Source organism: Macaca mulatta, chromosome 19 (genome assembly GCF_049350105.2).
Source record: "Macaca mulatta isolate MMU2019108-1 chromosome 19, T2T-MMU8v2.0, whole genome shotgun sequence".
NCBI classification, from domain to species: Eukaryota; Metazoa; Chordata; class Mammalia; order Primates; family Cercopithecidae; genus Macaca; species Macaca mulatta.
In genome coordinates this window covers 46,025,785-46,049,839 of record NC_133424.1, presented here as the reverse complement: position 1 = coordinate 46,049,839, position 24,055 = coordinate 46,025,785, and the positions used below count along the sequence as shown (strand labels likewise).

The window sequence follows — 24,055 nt, the reverse complement described above, 5'->3', positions numbered from 1 at the left end:
GAGATCTGGTGCTGACCCAGGCTGGACTTGAGCCCCCAACTTCCTGCCCAAAAGTCTAGTCCCTACCATTTACTCAGGAAGTCATTCAGGATCTCAGCCCAGAGGACTAAGTCTTGATCTTTCACTCCATAGGTTGGGTTTCCACTATTCCCTTCACAGGCTGTGTACTCTCTTGGCCAAGGAGAACTTTTGGAAGCAGCTGCCATGAACTTGCAGGCTCACTAGTGTTATAGGACAAAGAGGTTTTCATGTGCTTGCTGGGCAGTAACAGCCCCATTACCCTGAGACAGCAGCGTTTGCAGCAGAGAAAGAGTTTATCAATTACAGGGCACCACCTCCCTAGAAGTTCTGGGCTGGGATTTTTAAGACTGTGGAGTGCAAGGGGCTGGAGAATTGGGGCCACTGATTGGTTGGGGTTAGGGAGACAAAATCATCAGGATGTGGAAATTGCATTCTTTGGTGAGTCAGCTCCTATGGCATCCTTCAGACCAGCTGAGTCAGTAGCTTCATTGGTATGCAGGACCTCAAGGAATATCTCAAAGGGGAAAACTTAATGTTTCTTAATGTTCAAGTTGTTATCTATGGAGTAGTTAAGGGGAATTATAATCTTGTAACAGGGTTCACAGGTGTCTGAGTCTTTGAATGCAAGGAATTTTTAGCTTATCTATGGTGGCAGATATCACGAAAATCATGCAAGGACCTTTTTCCTTTTCTTTTTTTGCTCATCGGCTATCATTAGTGTTAGTGTATTTTACATGTTGCCCAAGACAATTCTTCTTCCAATGTGGCCCAGGAAGCCAAAAGGTTGAACCCACATTGTTTGAAGACAATCAGCACAAAACAACTATAAGAAAGTGGGTCAGAGAGCAAGATGATGGAATGATTAATGTTGAATGTGCTGCAACCTTGGCTTATTTTCGTTTCTCCCTTCTTCCCTGATACAGTTTTTAAAGTTTATAGGAGTGGTTTCACTAACCTGGGAGATTTCCACCCATGGCTTCTCCAGCAGATTCTCACTCTAAAGGTTGGAGAGCAGAGGATCTCGCTGGGCAACTCCCCAAGAAAACCAGAAAATTTTAGCGCCACCCTTGTCCACTTGATTCTGGGCAGCCCAATATCACTCTTCTGCCTTCCCTATCGTGGCCCTATCTGGAGGCTTTTTTCTCTTCTCCCTAATGGAGCATACTGAAATTCACAGAACGGACTCTAACTGTTCAGGCCACAGTCACTTGAAGGTCAGTAAGGTAATTAGTTTCCAGCTATGTGTGGCCATACTTTGGGTGTCAGTAACACTACGGAATGATCATTCCATTTGGATTTGTAATCTTTGGGAACATCAGAAATATGGCCCTGGGAGCATGCTGAGCTTCACAGAGTCTGAAATAATGTCTCAAAACTTTGGTGATCATTGCTGGATACGTCTAGAGATGTAGCTACTTCCCCACCTCGGAGCCTGAGAATGAGGGTTATTCAAGAGGGTGTGGCTGCAGGGGGAAAGCTCTTCACGGCATGGAGGTGTGAGATCTATGTCACCCTTACCCAGAATGCTCTGCTGAGTGGAAGCAGCGCTTATCCAATGAAAGCACAGAAAGATGGGTGATTCCGGGTTTAGGGGTGAAGATGGGGGCAGGGTTTCCTGTCTTGCTTTGTGGCGGTCATTTTGGCTGCCTTGCGGCTGTTTCACCCTTTCAGAAACTGCGGAGGACTGGGTCAGGTCTGAGGAAAAAGGAGGCGAAGGCAACAGGAAGCCTTGTCCCTACCACACAGAGGTAAGACTGAAGCTCTGAAGCTAGGCCAAGGTGCCACCCATTGTGATCTCGTGTCAGTGCTGGGCTGGAGGCTGCCATGTGGCTGTCCCCATCCTAGTCACCTGCAGTTTCTGGCACCATTCACCCACAGGCTCGCATCACTGTGGCTTCAAGTTGGTGCTGTGTCCCTTGGGCCCTCACCCGCCCGACTCCTACTTTCAAAACTTAAGCCCCACATTATGAGAGCCTGTTCAGGTCACTTCAGTCTAGGCCCTGGTGTTTAGGCTTGGGGGAAACGGGAGAGCTCATGGGTGATGAAGCCATTTCTGAAAGGCAGTGTGGTGAGTCACAGAAGATTGTTACAGACTGAGGGATCAGGATGTGCAAAGGCTTGGAGGGGCAACTGGGCTGGCCTGGGGGCTGTGTGTACACAGAGTAGAGCGTGAAGAGAAGTCACACCTACAGTGACAAGAAGGTGTACCTTGATTTGTCACAGAACCAAACTGGGCCCGTTTGCCCATATACAAAGGAAAGCCAAACACCAGAAACCCAAACACCAAAGCACTGGGTTTTTGCAGCAATAAAGGTTTATTAAGAGTCAAGGAGACAGGAGGCCAGTCTGTCTCCTCGTACTAGCTTGGCCGCCATACACATGAGGGAGAGATTTTGCGGTGGGGTTTTGGGCTGGACAGTGATTGGCTGGAAGAAAAAGAGGTTTGGAGAGTCCCTTGGGCATGCACTGTTGCCCCTACATGCTGCTTTACGGGTCATATGTTCAGAAAATGGTGGTAGCATGATCTGGAGGTGTTTTCAGTCCTCTAACCTCAAAAGGTCACTCATCTGATGAGTAAGTCTATTCTGTGCGGACTCCAGTCAGCCATATTGGTCCCAGGCAGTCTCAGCTCATCAGCCAACTTTATTGCAAACAGAGGGGACTGTAACAAATGATTTACTTCTCCACTGTTCTGCAAAACAAGCTCAGGAAATTTTGCTGGTTAACCAATTCTCTACCCCTGGGGCACGGTTTCACTTTCTGATGGTGCTTGGAGCCATGCAGGGTTGCGAACAGAGGAGGAACACAGTCTAAGTTAAGGGTTTTAAAGTTTCCCAAAAGTTGCTTGGAGGAAGAAGACTGGATGAGGCGCAAGGAGGACAGTGAGGTACAGGGAGATTGAGTACTTGTTCAAAGTTAAAAACAGGTAAAAGGCATTATTGAGGACTAAAATACAGAGATTGTACCGTCAGTCCAGTGTTTCCACCACTGGGCGGATGTTCAAGAGAGGCCTAAGCCCATGGAGCCCTCCCATAGTTGCCTGCTTCTCGAGGTCTACCTCTTCCCACAGGTTCCTGTGGCCACAGAAGTGCTTATGGATCATACACAGGTGAGTGAGCCCTCACTGGTCCCAACCTTCCATCCACGTGTCTATGGGATTGTGGTGCCTTGAGACTCAGCCTGTGTGTGACTCTTCTAGCCCTTGAGCCTGGGGATGCTTGAGAAACCCCAAGCCCAGGGTCCTGGGCCAGAGGGAGTATACATAATAGTTCCTTGTGTATATCTAGCAACTGATAGAATGAGGTGTGGAAGGTTATCCTAAGCACAGGTACCACCATCTCCAAATGCTTGAAGGTAAGGATTAGAAGGGAGTGTTCAGAAAATCACAGATCTCCTCTCTTTGTCGCTAGCAGGAGAGTAGGGGCCAGATCTGGAATGGCAATCTGGGAAGTTGGGTGGTTTCTGGAGATGATGGGAGCAATGGCATGGGAACAATGAGGTGACATGACTCAGGTCTTAATAGGCTCCCTCTGGCTGCAGACTGAACACATTTTGAGAGTGAGGGAGGAAGCAGAAAGATCAGGGATGAGGCTACTGCAATAGTCTAGGTAAGTGTTGGTGGTATCCGGATTCCAGATCTTTTTTTAAAATAGGGCTGAATGCCGGATTTTCTAATGTTGAGGGTGAGAGAAAAAAAGGCAGCAGCTAGACACGGTAGTTCATGCCTGTAGTTCTAGAACTTTGGGAGGCCAAGGCAGGTGGATCACAAGGTCAAGAGATTGAGGCCATCCTGGCCAACATGGTGAAACCCTGTCTCTACTAAACATAAAAATTAGCTGGGTGTGGTGGCACATGCCTGTAGTCCCAGGTACTCGGGAGGCTGAGGCAGGAGAATTGCTTGAACCCAGGAGGCAGAGGTTGCAGCGGGCCGAGATTGTGCCGCTGCAGTCCAGCCTGGCAACAGATTGAGACTCCTATCTCAAAAAAAAAAAAAAAAAAAGAAAAGAAAAAGAAAAAGGTAGCACTTAGGGATTACTCCAGAGTTTTGGAAGGAAGTGTCATAGGTGAGCAGTGACTATCTGGGCCAGTGGTGTGGGAGTAAAAGAACTTACCAAGACAGTTGTAGGTAAATAAAGGCAGATTTATTAGAGAAAGTAGGAAGATACGTTGCCAGGGAGGGAATAGGCAGGATCAGCAGAAGAGAAGCTGACTGCCAAGAAACAAAGGTTTGCTTGAGATTCTATAGGATAGTGTTTATGCTGTGTGCTGAAGAAGGTTTTGTGTAATACTGATAACGCTATGGTTGCAGTGAGCTAGCATGCAAGTGTTTGGTGATAGTTGGGCACGGAAGATTGTGAGTTATTTGTGCAGGAGGGCTGTGTGTCCTGGACCATGAAGAAAGGTAGACTTAGAGCTTATCTGCTTTCTCTTTTTGGTTTCTCCTAGTCCCACCAGCCTGACTCCTTTTGCCTAATTAAGACTCCACAGGAATGAAGGGGAAGTTAGTAGTAAAAGTAATTTTCAGTGGGTATATGTGAGTTTTGTTTTGGCCATGTGAAGAGTGAGATATTTCAGAGAACACTGAGTGAAGACATCAAGTGGACTCGTAGACACAAAGGTCTGAAACTCTAGGGAGTCATTCAGAATAGAGACCTCCAGAAGGTGGTGGCCACTTTGTAGACTTGAGGTGAAGCTGTGCATCACATTTAGAAGAAGAAATATTCAGGTCATGATCTTCAGCTTTCAGCTGGCCAAGAAGGAGAGAGTGAGGGCCGAGGACTAGATCTCTTGCTTGAGCACCTGGTTGGGTGTTATGGGCATCACAGGCACATCTGAAGGGAGAGAACTGAGCCTGAAGGGCAGGTTTGGGGAAATGAGGGTCTGGCAGGAGGCCAGGGCTTCTAAGGGAAGAATAGACATTCATGTGGATACAGAAGCATAGGAGTAATTGAAGAAAGATGATACTGAGGCCAGGGCCTTTACTTCACAGCTCTACAGACTCACCAAGCTAGTGGATTAGTACAGGGGCAAATGTAGTTGTCTGGTAGAGGCACTAGGAGGGCAGCGGTTTGCGGGGAGGTATCTAAAACCTGCATATTTTTCTGGATGACTGAGATTAATGAAACAGAGCCAGAAGAGCTTTCATAGCAGGATTAAGGGTTGCCCCTGGCGGTGAAAGCCATTGGAGGTCTGGGGAAGTACTAGATTCTGTTTGAATTGCCAGGCACGTTCTTGTTGCCATGTGGTGAGTAGCATGTGGGGAGGCTAGGGAGGGATCTATAGTTTGGGACAGGAAGATAGCAATATCCATGGGATCTGGAGATATGAGAGAGGTACAGCCTAAAGAATGATGTGCACATGGAGAGGGAGTGTGCCCTAGGGCCTTGGTATTGGGGACTTAAGGATGAAGAGTGAGCCCAAGTTTGGTTGTATTTGGAAGGTACCATCTAGGGGACTTCCTGGTAATTTCTTGGCAAGAGGGTGTGGGGCCCGGTGTGGCAGGCCTGGAACTTAAATGGTGTCTATCTGCCCACCTGCTTCTTCTTGTTGAGCACAGACACAGCGATTAATGGGTGATAGGAGGGAGCAAGCACAAATGACACCAAGGTCTGATATATCCTCTGGGTTGTGGAGCTTGGGAGGAGTATGAATATGGGGTGGATTTATAGAAAGATGCACTGGGGGTCCTCAAGAGAGAGGCTGTTTATGGTTTCATCCATCCCTATCATAGCAGAGCAGTGTGACCTTTGAGGAAGTGGCCGTGCACTTCTCCTGGGAGGAATGGAGTCTCCTTGATGATGTTCAGAAAGTCCTATACTGCAATGTGATGCTGGAGAACTTTTCACTTCTATAGGTGAGACCCTCACACCCACCCAGATGCTTTAGACTAGACTCTGCCTTTCCTTTTCCCCAAGGACGGATCCATCCTTCTCACATTAGGACAATGGACTCTACTTCTTTCCTCAGTTTCCTGGGTAGGTTCACTGGTTGGTGGGGCTGAGCCATTGTACTGTCCTATCCTCTTCCCAACCAGCCTCAATACCTGCTGCCCCAAAGCCTTACTTGGAAGGGGATCAGGAGTCTTACCGTCAGCCGTTTTAAGCCCACTTTTCCCTTTCCCTGGCCAGGTGACGTCTCTGCCCCAGGTTCTCCCCTCTTTCTCTAGTTAATATATCCCCATGTCTTCCTATGCCAGGAATTGCAGTTACTGACACGGTCACTATTTATGTCCTCCTCTGAGGTTGTTTTTGTGACATTTGGTTTTCTTACCTGTAGTCTGTTGCTCCAAGTTGCCCTGGGCCAGTGCTGGCTCCTCCCTTCTTCAGTCTTTTCCTTTAGTTCTTGCATCATCCAGGTACTATTCTCAGCTGGGGGAAGAGTACTGTTCTCAGCTGGGGCCCTATTAAGTGGCAGGTGAGAGGGCATGACATCAGAGCTGTGTTCAAATCATACCATGAACCAGGCCTGTTCCCACTACTATTTTGGCGCCAATGCCAGTGGTCACACCTCATTTCTACCTTTCTTTTCCCATTCTTGACACTAGCAGCTTGCCATTTCTAGTCAGACTTTTGTCCCAGGGCTAATCCCCAAATCTCTGTATTGCACATTTTACCCAGTCCTGTCCACTGCTCCCTCTCAAAGTGTTCTCCAACACTGGCCCACATATACTGTGTTATGAGATGCACACATATTCTTAAGTAGTCTTTGAACGTGAGCCACTCTGTTGCAGTTGGATTTTCTTGGGCCTGGACATACCTTTCTGCACACCTCTCGTGTCATCAGCAAAGATAAGTACCAAAAACCATTGGCAGAGGGGGGAGTTGTAGACCCCACCTCTCCTCTTTGTGCTGCACCTCATCCTTGTGTCCTTTGCCTAGTGAGGCTTCCCCCATGCTGTGACCTTTTGAAAACTATGAGTTCATAACAGCTGCTTCCTCAATCCGACCCAAACTCTCTCCTCCTGAAAACAGTCCTGGGAACTCACACAGACTCATGCATTGGTGTGCAGATACACATTTGTGATGGCAGTGCCCCTTCTCACCAAAGTCCATGTGCACTTCACTGGCATGTCATTGCTTTCAGGTTATTGGCGTGAAGTGAAAGATGAGGAAGCACCTTCTCGGCTGATATTTTCTGTAAAAGAATTGTCACAGGTCAGAGCACCCCGAGGCCCTTTCCTCAGAAAGCCCACTTCTGTGATATGTATGTCTTGATCTTGAAAGACATTTTGCCTTTTGCTGAGGACAGGGGAAAATATCCCAGGAAGAAATCGTACACTTAGGGGCATGTGGGAGATGATCCTTTCAGTAAAGAGATGTAGATAGGAGCTTGTTCGTGAACGGCTGCAGATTTCTTGTGCCAAAGAAGTCCTTTACTTTGAGAAGGTTGGAAGGTACTTTCTGGTTGGCTCAGGACTTCTCCAGCACCAGGCCACACATAACAGGAAAAGCCACACAGCACCACTGAGTGTGGGGCAGCCATTCACAGTGAAAAAGTCATGAGAAGTGCAGCGAATTCAGGAAATCCATGAACTGCAAACACACACTTGTTCAGCACCAAAGAGTCCACAGTGGAGAAGGGCTTTATGAGTGTATGACATATGTGAAAGCTATCAAATACAAACCCTTACTTGTCAAACACCAAAGAGTCCACATCGGGGAAAGGACTTATGAGTTCTGTGAATGTAGGGAAAACCTTCAGCCGCAAATATGGACTCGTTCCTCACCAGTCAATTCACATTGGAGAAAGACCTTATTAGTGCAGGGAACACGGGAAATCCTTTAGCCAAAGTTCCAGTTTTACTGAACAACAAAGAAAGGCCTTATGAATGCAGCAAAAATGGAAAATTCTTTGTCCATGGACACAGAAGTATATTCAGGGATGGATTAAATGAATTTAGGAGCAACAGATATTAGAAATGCTTCACATCCTTGTTACTGTGATAGTGGAAGGGTATGAGGTTTACCCACATAAACCATGGACCAGAGAGACCTGCGTTCAAATCCTGCCCCTGCTTGTTAGATTAAGATACTCTGGACAACAACAACGTCCTCAGATCACTGACTGTGATATGGAGAAGGTGCTCATGTTTACCGCACAGATGTGGAAGGATTGATAAAAGTAGCAAAAACACATTGGGTCAAAATAACTGATTAATATACATCAAGTGCTCTATTTAGGGCTCTACTGGAAAAAGGTAAACAACATTTAAGAACAGGTGGGTAATATAAGTAGAACTGCTAAGAAAAGCTCAAAAGGAAATGCTAGAAGCCAGGTGTGTGGTGGCTTATGCCTGTAATCCCAGCACTTTAGGAGGCTGAGGCAGGCAGATCACTTGAGGTCAGGAGTGCAAGACCAGCCTGGCCAACCCCATCTCTACTAAAAGCGCAAAATTAGTAGGGCGCAGTAGTGCATGCCTGTCATCCCAGCTGCTCCGGAGGCTGAGGCAGGAGAATTGCTTGGACCTGGGAGACAGAGTTTGCAGTGAGCCAAGATCGTGCCACTGCACTGCGGTCTGGGTGACAGAGCAACACTCTGTCTCAAAAAAAAAAAAAAAAAAAAAAAAAAGGAAATGCTAGAAATAAAAAACATTGTTAACATAAATGAATGCCTTTGAAAGGCTCATCAGTAGACTGGAGATAGTGGAGAAAAGAATCAATGAGCTTGAAGATATGTAAGTAGAAACTTAGTACAAATTAAAGATATGAACTATCAGATTGAATAAAAAATAAGACCCAACAATCTTCAAGAAATTCACTTTAAATATAAAGATACTGGTAGGTTAAAAGTTAAGGGGCAGAGAAAGATATGCCTTGCTAACATTAATCAAAAAAAAAAAGCAGGAGTAGGCCGGGTGCGGTGGCTCACACCTGCAATCCCAGCACTTTGGGAGGTCGAGGTGGGTGGATCACAAGGTCAGGAGATCAAGACCATCGTGGCTATCATGTTGAAACCCCATTTCTACTAAAAATACAAAAAAAAAAAAAAATTAGCCAGGCGTAGCGGCATGCATCTATATTCCTAGCTGCTGGGGAGGCTGAGGCAGGAGAATGGCGTGAACCTGGGAGGAGGAGCTTGCAGTGAGCTGAGATTGTGCCACTGCACAACCAGCCTGGGTGACAGAGTGATACTCTGTCTCAAAAAATAAAAATAAAAACTAAAGCAAGAGTAACTATATTAGTATCAGACTTCAGAGCAAGGAAAATTTCAGGGGTAAAGAGGGGCAGTACATAATGATAAAGTGGTCAATTCTCCAAGAAGATATAATAATCCTTAATGTTTATGTACATAACAGAGCATCAAAATATGTGAAGTGAACACTTAAACTCACCAGTGAGAAAACAAAACAACCCAAGGCGTGGTCAAAAGATCTGAACAAATACCAGAGAAGATGTACAAAGGGCAAATAAATATGTAAAGATGCACATCATATGTCATTAGGGAATACAATGAAGACATTAACAAGACATTAGCCTACACATCTATTAAAGTGGCTAAAATCTTAAAAATTGACAATACCAAATGCTGACAAGTATGTAGAGTGAAGGAACTCTATAATTGATACTGGGAATGCAAAGTAGTATAGCCATTGTTACCAACTGAATTGTGTCTCCCCCAGTTCAGTAGATAACAGTGGCTCTGTTCTTTTGGCCCTCCATCCTCTTTTTCTGGCTTGCAGATAGTTGCCTTCTTGCTGTGACTTCACATGGTTCTGTAGGGTAGACAGGGAAGAGAAAGTAAACGGGTAGGCCTCAATCTTTGATGTCTCTTCCTTTTCTTATATGGACATGAGTCCTAGCAGGTTAGAACACCACACTTATGATTTCATTTAACCTTAATTAGCTCCTTAAAGGCCCTTTCTCCAAATATAGTCACATTGGGATTAGGGCTTTGTATTTTGAACTTAAGATCACGGAGAAACTTGCATATGGATGATGATTGCCAATTTATTCATAATTTCCCCAAACTGAAAGCAACCAAAATGTCATTCTGTATGTGAATGGATAAAAGGATAAAAAGGAAATAAAAACTGGCTGCACATCCACACAATGGAATATAATTCAGCGATAAAACAAAATGGGCTATCAAGGCACCAAAAGACAGAGAATTCTTACACACATATTGCTAAGTGAAATAAGCCAGTCTGAAAATGCTATGTATAGTATGAGGCTGGGCATGGTGGCTCACACTGGTAATCCCAGCACTTTGGGAAGCGGAAGCGAGAGGATCACTTGAGCTCTGTGAGAGGATCACTGGGGCTCTGGACTTCAAGACTGGCCTGGGCAACGTGGCAAAACCCCGTCTCTACCAAAAACACAAAAATTAGGAGGATGGGGTGGTGCATGCCTGTGGTCCCAGCTACTCAGGAGGCTGAGGTCGGAGGATCACTTGAGCCTGGGAGGTGGAGGTTGCAGTGAGCTGAGATCATGCCACTGCAACTCCAGCCTGGGTGACAGAGTGAGACCCTGTTCCAAAAAAAAATAGTGCTATGTATAGTGCTATGATTCCAATTATGTGACATTCTGGAAAAGACAAACTGTAGATACAGTAAGAAGATCAATAGTTGCCAGGAGTTTGGGGGAGGGTTGAATGGGTGAAATTCAAGGAATTTTTATCACCATGAGGCTACTCCCTATGATACTGTTTGCATTTGTCAGAACTCATAGACCTGCCCAACACAGAGTGAATCTTAATGCATGCAAATTAATGTAATAAATTCAGACGTTGAGGGGATCCCAGAAAATAATTTAGGCTGTCACACGAGAATCTATCTGTATTACAAATGTATGAGGCAACTTCACAGAGGGAGTAGAGGGAAAGGTGCTGACCTAAGTAACTTTAGAAATGAATGGAGTCTGTAAGACTAAAGGCAAAATAAATTACAAATATGCAGTGTACACTAGTTGATAAAGTTTTTCAAATGAGGGTACAGATTAACAATTCTGATACTGCTATACATGTATACTGGAATTGAACTATTAAATAAATGGATGCTGGACAGTGGGAGCCAGGTTTTCACTGTTGGAGTAGGAATTTACAGATTAGCAAGGGGAGGATGCTAGAATGATCTATGTGGTACCAGATTAGAGTTGGAATCATCAGTAAGAATACATGTTTAAGTTAATATAGCTACAGATGGCATATACATGGTTAGTATATACACATACATTTCTTTGCTCTGTCGCCGAGAAGACCTCAAAGAAATTGTACCCCAGTAGCAATGAGCACATCTGATGCCTAAATCTTGATTGTAATGCATTTATCTAATAAAATTGTAGGGAGACCCACTGAAACTATTGCTACGGAATAAAAGATGAAATGCTCCTGATTATTGTAAAAACAAAATTGCATGCAGGATTGTGTAAAGACAATGCAAGGTTGGGCTGCCAGAATTAGCCAACAGCATGTGATGTGCTTCCCCCTGCAGAGAGCCTAAAAATGGACGTGGAGTCAGGGAGGTTTCACATCACCAAGATTCCTATTCCAGCAAAGCAGATGTTCATAGCTCTGGGAATGAGATGTGACCCTTGTGGAGAGCCTATAAACAGATGCATGAGGGGCACCTGTTCATATGGATGAGATACGGCTATAAACACCCTTATCTTGCCATGGCTCTTCTAGGACTCTTTAGGGTTAAGACATACTCCCTTCTGAGAATGTGTGGTCTAACTGGTTGTCTGGTTTCACATCCTGCTTCTGTTGATTGTTTGCAACCAGCTTTTGCTGCAATTATTACTACTGATTAGTATCTTACTAAACATAGGTTATGGATAGACTGTGTTTCTGTTTTAAGGCTCTGTTAGAAATTGCTGATGCACACACTATATTGTAAATTCTTATCTCTGTATACTGTACTTCTGCATACCGACATTATGTTATGTTCATCCCCATGTGACCATCTCACCTCATAATCAAATGATCCTAAATTCCTCACTAACCTACCCCCACCCTGACTAAACTTAATAATAAATGCTGGTATATCCAGTGCATTGGTGGCATCGCAGGACCAGAAGGTGGTGATCCCCTGGACCCAGCTTTCACTATCTTGTGTGTGCCTTTTATTTCTTGACCTGCTGATCCACCTGGGAACAAACAAAGAGCCCCATTGCATTGCGAGCTCCTGGCCAGATCCCACAATATAAAATAAACCAGGGTCCCTTGGAGAAATTGCTATTCTAGGACTGGGAAAGAAAATACACAACATGAGCTTGGAGCAACTAGTAATGCCAGAAAATAAGGAAGTGCTGCAAATAAATAAAGAAAACCACAATGATGGGGGCATATCAAAGGGACACAGGAGCCAACCGAAAGGGCTCCCAATGGCCAAAAATAGAGTCGTTTGAGAAAAATAAATGTGTGTTTGTGTGTATAGTATAATGTATAGATACATAAGTATGTATCTATACATTGTATTAGTCCATTTTCACACTGCTATAAAGAACTACCTGAGATTGGTAATTTATAAAGACAAGAGGTTTAACTGACTCATAGTTCCACATGGTTGGGGAGGCCTCAGGTAACTTAAAATCATGGTGGAAGGCAAAAGGGAAGCAAAGCATGGTTTACATGTTGGCAGGAGAGAGAGAGCGTAGGGAGAAGAGCCACACTCTTTCAAACAACCAGATTTCATCAGAAGTCACTCACTGTCACGAGAATAGCAAGGGGGAAGTTTGCCCCATGATTCAATTACCTTCCACCAAGCCCTTCCCCGCAACACGTGGGGATTACAATTTGAGATGAGATTTGGGTGGGGACACAGAGCCAAAGTATATTAACATATGTATTGCATTATAATCCAAAGTATAAAATATAAAAGTATATGAGTACATACTGATAAAAATAAATGATCAAATAAGTTAATCAGTGGGGAAGAAGAGACAAGTCTTCTGTGCTGAAGAATTCCAAGTAAATTAGGTAGATAGGAGTATACCTCACACTCCTTAAATGTGGACTGCGCATAGTGACTTCCTTTCCAAGAGCACAATATGGATAATTGGGGAAAAGACTAACTTTACAGTGGAGAAGTCTGACAAACACTGCTTCAACCAGGTGATCATTCAACATCAGTAGTCATAAATCATGTTGATGGTATGTACCCTTAATATCATGTGATGAAAATGGTACTCTATTCTTCTTCTCTCAACTACCTCTCCTGAACCCATAACCCCATGAGAAAAACCTATAATCATGAGGAAAAACCGTTAACAAGTTCCAGTAGAAGGCATCCTACAATATCCCTGATCAATACTCTTCAAAACTGTTAAGATCATCAAAAACAAGCAAACACCACATATCCCCATGTCCACGCTTCACCCTTGGTAACCACTGTTTTATTCTCTATCTCTGTTTTATTCTCTATTTGACTTACCTCTTTTAGAGTCCACATTTAAGTGATATCTTGGAGTACTTTTCTTGCTGTGCCTGGCTTATTTCACTTAGCATAATGTCCTTCAGGTTCATCCACGTTGTGGCAAATGGAAGGATTTTCTTTTTAAGATTGAGTAATATTTCTCTCTGTCTCTCTCTCTCTCTCTCTGTGTGTGTGTGTGTGTGTGTGTGTGTGTGTGTGTGTAAACCACAGTTTATTTGTCCATCAACAGACAATTTAGTTGTTTGCATATGAACATGGGAGTGTAGAGATCTTTACAAGGTGGTGGTTTCGTTTCTTTGGCTAAATACCCAGAAGAGGAATTGCTGGGTCCTATGGTAGTTCTATTTTTAATTTCTTCCAAACTGCTTTCCACAGTAGCTGCCCCAGTCTATGTTGAATTCAGTAAAGAAGAAAATGGGGAGATGTAAGTCAAAGAATATAAAGTAGAAGATATGTAGGATGAAGAAGTCTAGAGATCTAATGTACAACATGAGGACTATAGTTAATACCGTGTTGTGTTTTGGGATTTTTGCTAAAAGTATGGATTTTAGATACTCTTGCCACACACAATGAAAGGGCAACTATGTGCAATGATGGATATTTTAATTTGCTTGACTATAGTAAGCAAAAGAAAAAGTAGCAAAAGAATAGATAACATTTCACTATCTATATGTATCAATATATCAAAAGATCATGTTGTACAACTTAAGTATATATAATAAATCTTAAAAAAAATAAGCTAAGTCTGGGAAACCATCACAGCTAAAATCATCCTATGAAGATGTAATTAATTCACTGTGGTATCCCAGATGGGATCATAAAATAGAAAAATTGCATAAGATAAATACAAAGAAAATATGAATAAACTATGGACTTTAATTGTTAATAATGTATCAGGATTGGCTCATTAGTTGTAACAAATGTACCATACTAATGTAAGCTATTAATAATAATGGGTGATACTGTATGTGTGGGAGGGTGCTAATACGTGAACTCTGTGTTTGCTGAATTCCTCTGTAAATCTGAAACTGTTCTAAAAAATGTCTTCTGATTACAAATAAGAGAAACACACACACCACAACACAACACACACACACACACACACACACACACACAGTCCTTACATAAGCCAGTCACTCCAGTGTTTGCTTTTGAAACATTTTAATTCTCACAACAACCTGGTGAAGTAGGAACTATTATTGTATCAGTGGGGAAGCTGACGCTAAAAGGAATGAAGTGACCTCCCCAAGATCATGCACTCTGCAGGTCTGAGTTTCTAGAAGCTGGACTGAAGCCTGGAGGTTTGGATCCAGAGCTAGGACTTTCAAACACTTAACCACAACCCGTGAAGCCCTCAGCAAGGTGCCAACACATAATGAGGACCAGTTAGGCTGAGATGCTACTGCTGCTATTATTGTTGGAAATTTAATCATTATTTCCCCATTCTCTGGCATACTAGAGCACTGACTGTCTACACCTTGCAGTGCCTATGGGCTTGTTCTAACCGTGTGTCATTCTCCAGTGTCTTCCCCATTGAAGGCTTTTCTCTTTGGATCAATTGTACTAGTTCTAAAGGCAACATCTGCCTCTATAATGAGCACAGCACAGAACTCAGCTTACTAGAGGTGCTCAGTAATCACTTAGGTGATTCAGGCCTTGGGTATCTCTGCATCTTTACCAGTGACCAGGCTGCAGGCTCTAATCTCATCCAACAACCACAAGGCTAATGTGTCCATCTCTGTTTGATTTTCCAGGTGTTGTTGATCCTCAAGTACTTGGCCATGATTGCAACCTGGGAGGAAAGGGAGCAACTTGATGAGGCCCAGAAGACCCTGTATGGGGAGATATTTGTGGAGACCTGTGGGCTCCTGGTCTCACTGAGTAAGGCTCACCTCTCTCTCATGTGGGGAGAGCCTTCTTTTACCCTCTCACTCCAGGTCTCACTGATAGAGAAGGCCTCTGGATACCACCCTGACTTCTACCCATAATTCCCTCTGTGATTCTGTCTTACTTCCTCTTTCCTGGTCTCCATGTGTCTAGCCAGGCACCATGAGGGTCCAAATACAGGAACTGAATTCAAGAACTAAGCCAAGAATTAAACCAAGCCCACACTCTCATTTTAATACCTAGCACAGGCTGGCTTCAATGTCAGTTCCTTATTCCCAGATAAAATCTTAATGGTTAAGATTTGATGAATTAGGTGTTCCTACAACCCAGTTAGCAGGGGCTGTGAATGATAGGCCATTCTCTAAAAAATCCATGAGTCAAACAGGCCATCTGGCAACTTTCTATACTACCCAGTCTCCATTAAAAGGCTTATTTTTTCCCCAATACCTACGCATCATCCCTTGCTTCATAAAGCCAGGGTCACAATCCCCCATGGGACAGGACATTATATTGAATGGATATCCTGAGAAAGCAATTCCTTTTTTCCTTCCCTTTCCTGCTTTCTGCTTGTTGTCAGTCTTGGTTTGATGAGTCTTTGATGCCTCTCCTAATTTTTTTTTTTTTTTAATTAGACGGAGTCTCGTTCTGTTGCCCAGGCTGGAGTGCAGTGGCATGATCTCGGCTTACTTTAAGCTCTGCCTCCTAGTTTAACGCCATTCTCCTGCCTCAGCCTCCCGAGTAGCTGGGACTACAGGCGCCCACCACCATGCCCAGCTAAGTTTTTGTATTTTTAGTAGAGACGAGGTTTCACCATGTTAGCCAGGATGGTCTCGATCTCCTGACCTCGTGATCTGCCTGCCTCAGTCTCCCAAAGTGCTGGGATTACAGGCAACCTCTCCTAATTTTAAAAATTTCACTTTTAAGCAGAGCGAGTAGTCCCCAACTCATAGTAAGGTAGGACTTGTTCTCCAAGCACTGGACCCTGCTGATCAAAACAGGATCTGATCAAAACAGAATGCAGAAAAAAAAAAACAAAAAAAAAAAAACTAGAACCAAGACCATGATGAAAATGACCTCTGGCTGCCTTCATTGCTCATTATACATTAATTGTAATGCATCAGCGTGCCAAAAGAAACTCCTGCCAGTGCCATGACACTTTGCAAATGCCATGGCAACTCCTGGAAGTTACCTTATATGGTTTAAAATGGGGAGAAACCCTTATTCCCAGGAACTCCCACCCCTTTTTCAGAAAACTCATTAATAACCTGCCCTTTATTTAGCATATCATCCAGGAACAGCCATAAATATAGCAAGCCAAAATTCCATGAGAGCTGCTGCTACTATGCTGCTATGAAGCATCCATTTTCCTGCCCTCTGTGGGACTAATAAACTTCTTTCGCTTTGCTCCAGCAGCTTGCTCTTGAATTGTTTCCAGTGTGAAGCCAGGAACCTTACTGGACTGAGCTCCAGCTCTGGGGTTCACCTGCATCATCCTTCCTGGTGACCACAAAGGGACTAACAAACTGAAGGGACCTGAGGGAGGTTTTCACCCAGACCCCAAATTAAAGACCAACGGGCACCATTTGGCCTCCACAGATGGGTGAATGTCCCCTTTGTTTCCCCTCAATATCATGCTCTTTCCTTTAACTGATTTACTTTCCCTTTCACTCTCTTCTCTCTCCCTTTACCTTTTAGAGTGGACCAGGAAATGGGAATGGGGTCTCAGATGACAGCATGCCTGGCCAGCCATGTCTTTTGTAACCTGCCTTGCTGCCCTTTCTCTCAGACCTTTTCTCTTTACTTTCTAAGGACTGGCCATTTTTCTTTTCCACTTTTAGTGCCAAAATGCATGCTGACATTTATTTTGTGGTTGCATTTGTAGTTTTTGCCTTGGCTATTTATTTGGGCAATTGTTTCTATTCTGTGTACGGCAGGACACTTTCCTTGTTTGTTATGAATTCTTTCTTTTTTGTTGTTATTTTAAGAGGTTCTCCCATTGTGCTGACTCTGGGACACGAGAGTCACATTGTTCTGTGGTCCTAATTGTGTTCGATCTTGTGCCTTTGGAGTTCACTGTTGGTCACCCTCTAGATGCTCTGGGGGTTTTTGGCATTTGGTTTGGAGGCATTCTCATTGACCAATACCCAGATGCTCCGGGGTTTTGGCTTTTGGCACCTTGTTAGCCTTTGTCATACCGCCCGTTTTGGGTAACCTCTTCTAATCCTTCTTTTGCCCAAAACCAAGATGATTTCTTAACTTTTTGTGGAATTCAGAGTACTAGAATTCTGTCACCCTGTTTTCACTTCTCCCTTCTCCTTCTCTACTTCTTGCCTGTGAAAACACCTCGTCGCATCCATTTACTAGTGGATACAGTCATCACTCTGCTGCCCACCCATATCTCACAATTCAGCTTTGCGGCACCCTTGCTGACTGTAATCGTGCCCTCTTTGAAGGGATTGGTGGCAATTGCCCTTTCTTGAGGAAAAAGGGAGATGAGAATTTGAAAGAAAAAAAATAACTGGGCTCTCGCTAGACTTAGAAAAACTTCTGTCTGTAGTTTTCCTCTACAGAGGACTCCTGGAGGACTTGATGCCAGGGTGCTTTTTAGGCAATTGGAGCAAATTCAAATTAGACAGCTTAAAGAAAGGAAATTAATTTTATATTGCAACACCATTTGGGACCAACACAAATTGGGAGACCAAGAAAATTGTTCTCCCCCAAAATTTCTAGGTCTAGAGAGACCATTTTAGTCTCTCTAAAAATGGTTCTTTGCACTATAATACTGTTACAATTGTATTTATTCTGTAAAAGGGAAGGAAAATGGGGAGAAATCCCCTATGTATAGGCTTTCATGGCCCTCTATGAGGATCCTGACTTAAGGGATAGTTATAGAATGTGCCTGGGTCATGTCACTTTAAGGCACCAAGAAGCCACTCCAGACACCCTAGATGACCCCTCCAAGCTAATCGCCCTAGGAGGCCTTACCTCCCCACCCCCAGAGCTTCCTCAGTGCCCCAGCTCTGATCTGGGAGGGACTCCCACCAGTTCTCCAGTGCGAAATCCCTCCTCATGGTCATCAGGCATCCCTCCCCATTATCCACCTATATCCCTGCTGCCTGAGGAAGTAAGCCTTATCAGTACTGCCAGGATTGGGACCCCACAGCAGCCCCTAAATTCAAACCTATGTCCATTAGGCAGCAGACAGAGATGGGGGACAATCAGAGTACATGTGCCTTTTTCTATGTCAGATTTGGCTTTATGTAAAGATGATCAACTCTCAAAGGAAATAGTGGTTAATCATTGCAGGGGATACCTAAAGGGAGACCCCTCCATTATTAAGGGAAATGCCCTGGCAGACAGAACAACAAGGCCACAGCTAAAGGAAGATGGATACTACAGGCCACTACACTAATATCTAATGCTCCACCCACGTCAGTGGTCCCATACTATACAGCTAAGGAAATTATAATAAATGGGCTGAATAAAAAAGGCTTGAAAAAGAACCCCTCAGGGCAGTTACTAGGAAACAACAAACTTTCTCCCCAAGACTGAGCCATGGAAAACAATTTGGCATTTCCATGACTTCTCACATTTGGGTGACAGTCTCTCTTCAAATCGGTTTCCCAAATATTCTTAAGGAAGCGACTGTCCCAGACTGTAAAAGGGTCACCAGGGCCTGTGAACTCTGTGCCCAAGATGATCCAGGGAGCAACCCTGTACCTCTCTCCTCCTCAAACCTGTACAACACCAAGGAACATACTCTGGGGAAGACTGGCAAACAGATTGCACCCAGATGCCATTTTAGAGGGGACTCAAATATTTGCTAGTACTTATAGGAACTATCACCAGGTAGAAAAGAGTCTTGCTCTGTTGGCCAGGCTGGAGGGCAGTGATGCAGTCATGGCTTGCTGCAGCCTCAACTTCCTGGGCTCAGGTGATCCTTCTGCCTCAGCCTGCCAAGTCAGATTCTTACTTAAAGAAATCCTCCCAAAGTTTGGATTACAAAAAAGTTTGCTAAGTGATAATGGATTTTCTCCACAGCTAAGGCAACTCAGTAGGTTTCCTCAGCCTTAGGCATTAGCTATCACCTTCCCTCCTCCTAGAGGCCTCAATCCTCTGGTAAGGTAGAAAAAGCCAACCATGTTTTCAGAAGGACACTAGCAAAACTTTGTCCAGAGACCCTGGGGTCCTCTCCTACCCATAGCCATTTTGTGCATATGATAGTTCCAAAGGGAACCTTAAATCTTAGCCCATTTGATATGACCTATGGGAGGTCCTTTTTAACTTCAGACCTCCTGTTTGATGAGGAGGCATAAAATGCTTACTCCTACTATCAACTTGGGCCAGGTTCAAAAAGCTCTCCAAGAATAAGGAAATAAAGTATTACCCTTTCCCACAGAGGAAAAGAATGGCTCCCCTGTTCACCCAAGATATTTAGCCCTCTTAAAAACTTGGAAAGATTGGGCACGGTGGCTCACACCTGTAATTTCAGTACTTTGGGAGGCTGAAGCAGGCAGCTCACTTGAGATCAGGAGTTTGAGACTAGCCTGGCCAACATGGTGAGATTCTGTCTCTACTAAAAATATAAAAATTAGCCAGGCATGGTGGCATATACTTGTAATAATCCCAGCTACTTGGGAGGCTGAGGTAGGAGGATCGCTTGAACCCAGGAGGCGGAGGTTGCAGTGAGCCAAGATTGCACCACTGCACTCCAGCCTGGGTGACACAGCAAGACTCTGCCTCAAAAAAAAAGAAAAAAAGAAAAGAAAAAAAAGATTAAGGAGGAGTATATAATCTCTGAGGGAGGAATGAGGTGAAGATCAGTGGGACTTGTTTTCTGAGCACCTGTCACAAGGCCCCGCTGATCAAAACAGGATCTGAGCAAAACAGGATGTAGCAAAGAGACTGGCCAAAGCCAGCTAAAACCAAGATGTTGCCCTCATTGCTCATTATACATTAATTATAACTCATTAACATGCTAAAAGAAACTCCCACCAGTGCCGTGACAGTTTACAAATGCCATGCAACTCCCAGAAGCCACCTTATGTGGTGATATGGTTTGGCTCTGTGTCCCTACCTACATCTCATCTTGTAGCTCCTATAATTCCCACATGTTGTGGGAGGGGCCCAGTAGGAGATGACTGAATCATGGGGCGGTGGGGAGGGGTCTTTCCTGTGTTCCTTGTGATAGTGAATGGGTCTCACAAGATCTGATGGTTTTAAAAACGGGAGTTTCTCAGCACAAGCTCCCTTTTTGCCTGCTGCCATCCACATACGATGTGACTTGCCCCTCCTTGCCTTCTGCCATGATTGTGAGGCCTCCCCAGTCATGTGGAACTGTAAGTCCAATAAGCCTCTTTCTTTTGTAAATTGCCTGGTCTTGGATATGTCTTTATCTGCAGCGTGAAAACTGACTAATACATATGATTTTAAAAAGGGAGGAACCCTCAGTTACTGGAACCTCCATCCCTTTTTCAGAAAACTCGTGAATAACCCAGCTCTTATTTAGCATACAATGCAGGAATAGCCGTAAATATAGCTAGCCAGTGATCCACGTGGGCTCCTGTTACTACTCTACTACGGAGCAGCCATTTTCCTGCCCTCTGTGGCCCCAATAAACTTGCTTTCACTTTGCTCTGTCAGCTTGCTCTTGAATTCTTTCCAGAGCAAAACCAAGAACCCTCCTGGGCTGAGCCCCAATTTTGAGGTTCACCTACATCAGATGCACAAGGTAGGCCACATAAGCTTACCAGAACTTACAGCACTCTTTTTATTTCAATGTTGTATTTTGATGGAAACTGATTTGTGAAAAGTGAAACTAGTTTTTTCTTTTATAAGTAATACAAGATTCCCTTTATGAAGAAATCAATTTAAGTAAACAAAATGCATGTCAACTTAAAGAATAGCAGTTTATACGAATGGTCACAGCCAACGTCCCCTGAGCACTGACCCTGTGCCAGGCCCTGTTCCAGGCACTCTCCCTGCTCCACTGATAGTCCTCACAACATCCCTGGTAAAGTGTGGACTTTTCCCCAAAGCTGCTGACTCTAGACCCAATTGGCTTCCCTCTAGGAAGCTGCTGCCCAAAGAGAACAATAACATTTTTGAGCATGACTTATTGTTTTAATATGCTTGTTAATTTGAGGTATACCATAAGGCATACCTCAGCAAAATGTTCAGTCCTAAGTGTTCATTTCAATTCATATTTAATCTGTGTCCCCACTTATAGTAACTTCCACTAGATCAAGCTATCAGGCATTCTCAATCCCTAGCAGGTTCCCTCTGCATCTCCCAGTCAGTTCCCCCAAAAGGCATCACTGTTCTGATTTCCTTCCCCATACATTGGATTGGCCTCTTCTTGAAGGTTACATGTATGGATTCACATGGTGTGCATGGCTTTTTGTCTAGGGTCTTTCACTTGGTATCCTGTTTGTCACAATTATATTTTGGGAGTGAGTGGTGACAAATAACTTACCATTTTGTTCATAGCCTTCAGATCTTAGGTTAGGATATGAACCAAAATTCTAACATTGAGATGGGGACAGTGACTGGATGGGATTGTCACATAAAAGAGGAGGTGAGAGTATTGAGTGTGGAGGAGAAATCATACACAGTCGCCCTTTGGGATCCATGGGGCATTGGTTCCAGGATCCTGCACAGATACTGCATCCACAGATGCTCAAGTCCCTAATATAAAGTGCCATAGAATTTGCATATAGCCTACACATTGACTCCTCCCATATATTTTAACTCATCTCTAGCTTCCTTACAATACCCAGGACAATGTAAGTGCTGTGTAAATAGTTGTGCTGCTGTATTGTTCAGGGAATAATAAGAAAAAAAGGCCTATGCTTATTTAGTACAAAGGCAACCATTTTTTTCCAAGTATTTTTAATCCACAGTTAGTCGAATCCATGGATGCGGAACCTGTGGCCTCAACCATTTAGTTGCCCAACTGGAGATGGAGGAATAGGCCTGGGTGCCTGAACAGAGCAGACACCGTGACAACCATGACAAGAGGTGGTTAGAGGGGTCTTGGCCTTGGGAAGTAGGAAGAGGAGAGTGTGACATCAGGACTAGGTTCACATTATCAGTAACCTGTCCCTGTTCACCATTGTTTGGGTTCCAAAGCTAATGGCCATACCTCATCCATATCACTCCTTCCCCATTCTTGAAACTTTATCCACTTGTCATTTCTATTCTGACACTGGGCCCCAGGATGCCCCCCACATCCTGGTCTCCACGTCTCACCCTCTCCACTGCTCACTCTGGAGTGCTCTCCAACACTGGCCTACAATTCATGGGTTGTGAGATGTGCGTTTCCATTAACAGTCCCTCAACACCAGCAACTCAGGTGCAGTTGCATTTTTCTTGGGCCTGGACACACCTTTAGGGCTCATGTTTTACCAGCAGCCAAAGCCCTGCTGGAGGGTGCTTATGGAGAAGTGAGCTGGAGACCCTGCCTCTATCACGTCTGCACTGCATCCTGGTATTCTTGGCTCTGGGAAGATCGTGGTACTGTTAAAGCCTCCTCTATTCTGTCACCTTGAGAGTCTTACTACTGCCCAGCAGATGGTTCCTCCCGCTTCCTCAGCACTTTTGTCTTACTGACAATTCCACAGGCTCATTCCTGGGTCAGACTTTGTGATGGGGCTGTTTTCTCCCACTAAAGCTAACAAGAATTGTACCAGCATTTCATTGCTTTCAGCTTTTTGGCATGGATTGGAAGGTAAGGAAGAGCTCTCTCTCTGACCATAATGTTGAGAAAGTGTCACGTGTCAAGAATCCCAGGCAAGTCCTTTCACCCAGAACCTACACCTGCCATGTGTGTGGTTTTATTTTTTCTTTTTCTCCTTCCTTCCTTCTCTTTTTCTTTCTTTCTTTCTCTTTCTTTTCTTTCTTTCTCTTTCCTTCTTTCTGCCTTTCTCTTTCTGTCTTTTCTTTCGTTTCCTTCCTTCCTTTCTCTTTCTTTCTTTCTCTCCCTTCCTTCGTTTCTCTTTCTCTCTTTTCTTTCATTTCCTTCTTTCCTTTCTTTCTTTTTTCTTTCTTTTCTTTATTTTTCTTTCTTTCTCTTTCTCTCCCTTCCTTCTTTCCCCTTCCTTCCTCTTTTTCTTTTTTCTTTTCTTTTTCCCTGTTTTTTTCTCCTTCCTTCCTTTCTTTCTTTTTCTTTCTTTCTCTTTCTTTCTCTTTCTTTCTCTTTCTTTCTCTCTCTTTCTCTCTTTCTTTCTTTCTTTCTTTCTTTCTTTCTTTCTTTCTTTCTGTCTGTCCCTCTCCTTCCTTCTTTCCTTCCTTAATTTCTTCTCTTCTCTTCTCTTTCTTGCACAGGGTGTCACTCTGTCACCAAGGCTGGAGTACATTGGTACAGCTGCAGCCTCAACCTCTTGGGCTCAAGCAATCCTCCCACCTCAGCCTCCCAAGTAGCTGAGACTACAAGTGCACACCACCACACCTAGCTTATTTAAAAAAATTTTTTTTAGAGACAGGGTCTCACCATGTTGCCCAGACTAGTCTCAAACTCCTGGCCTGAAGTAATTCTCCCACCTCAGCCTCCCAAAGTGCTGGAATTACAGGCATAAGCCACTGCACCTGGCCATGTGGTCTACTCTTGAAAGACACTTTGCACCTGGCTGGATACCAAGTAACACACCCAGGGCAGAAATCATCATACACATGTGGTATGTGGAGAAGATTCTGAGTGAGTGTAAACCTTCCCCAGCAACAGGTGCAGAGAATATAGAGAAGTCCATCAGAAAGGAGTAGGGGAGGACCTTGCTT

At 44.1% G+C, this 24,055-nt stretch overlaps 1 protein-coding gene across 1 annotated transcript in view; it reads right to left on the bottom strand.

Moving 5' to 3' along the window:
* Positions 1-24,055, bottom strand: part of ZNF181 (zinc finger protein 181) — a 103,711-nt gene that overhangs the window by 38,454 nt on the left and 41,202 nt on the right. The window contains exons 5-7 of the transcript XR_013410462.1: positions 9,618-9,733; positions 7,064-7,155; positions 6,292-6,421 (exon numbers count right to left, since the gene is read on the bottom strand). The gene's annotated coding sequence lies outside the window, so the exon portion shown is untranslated. The remainder of the gene's footprint in view (positions 1-6,291; positions 6,422-7,063; positions 7,156-9,617; positions 9,734-24,055) is intronic.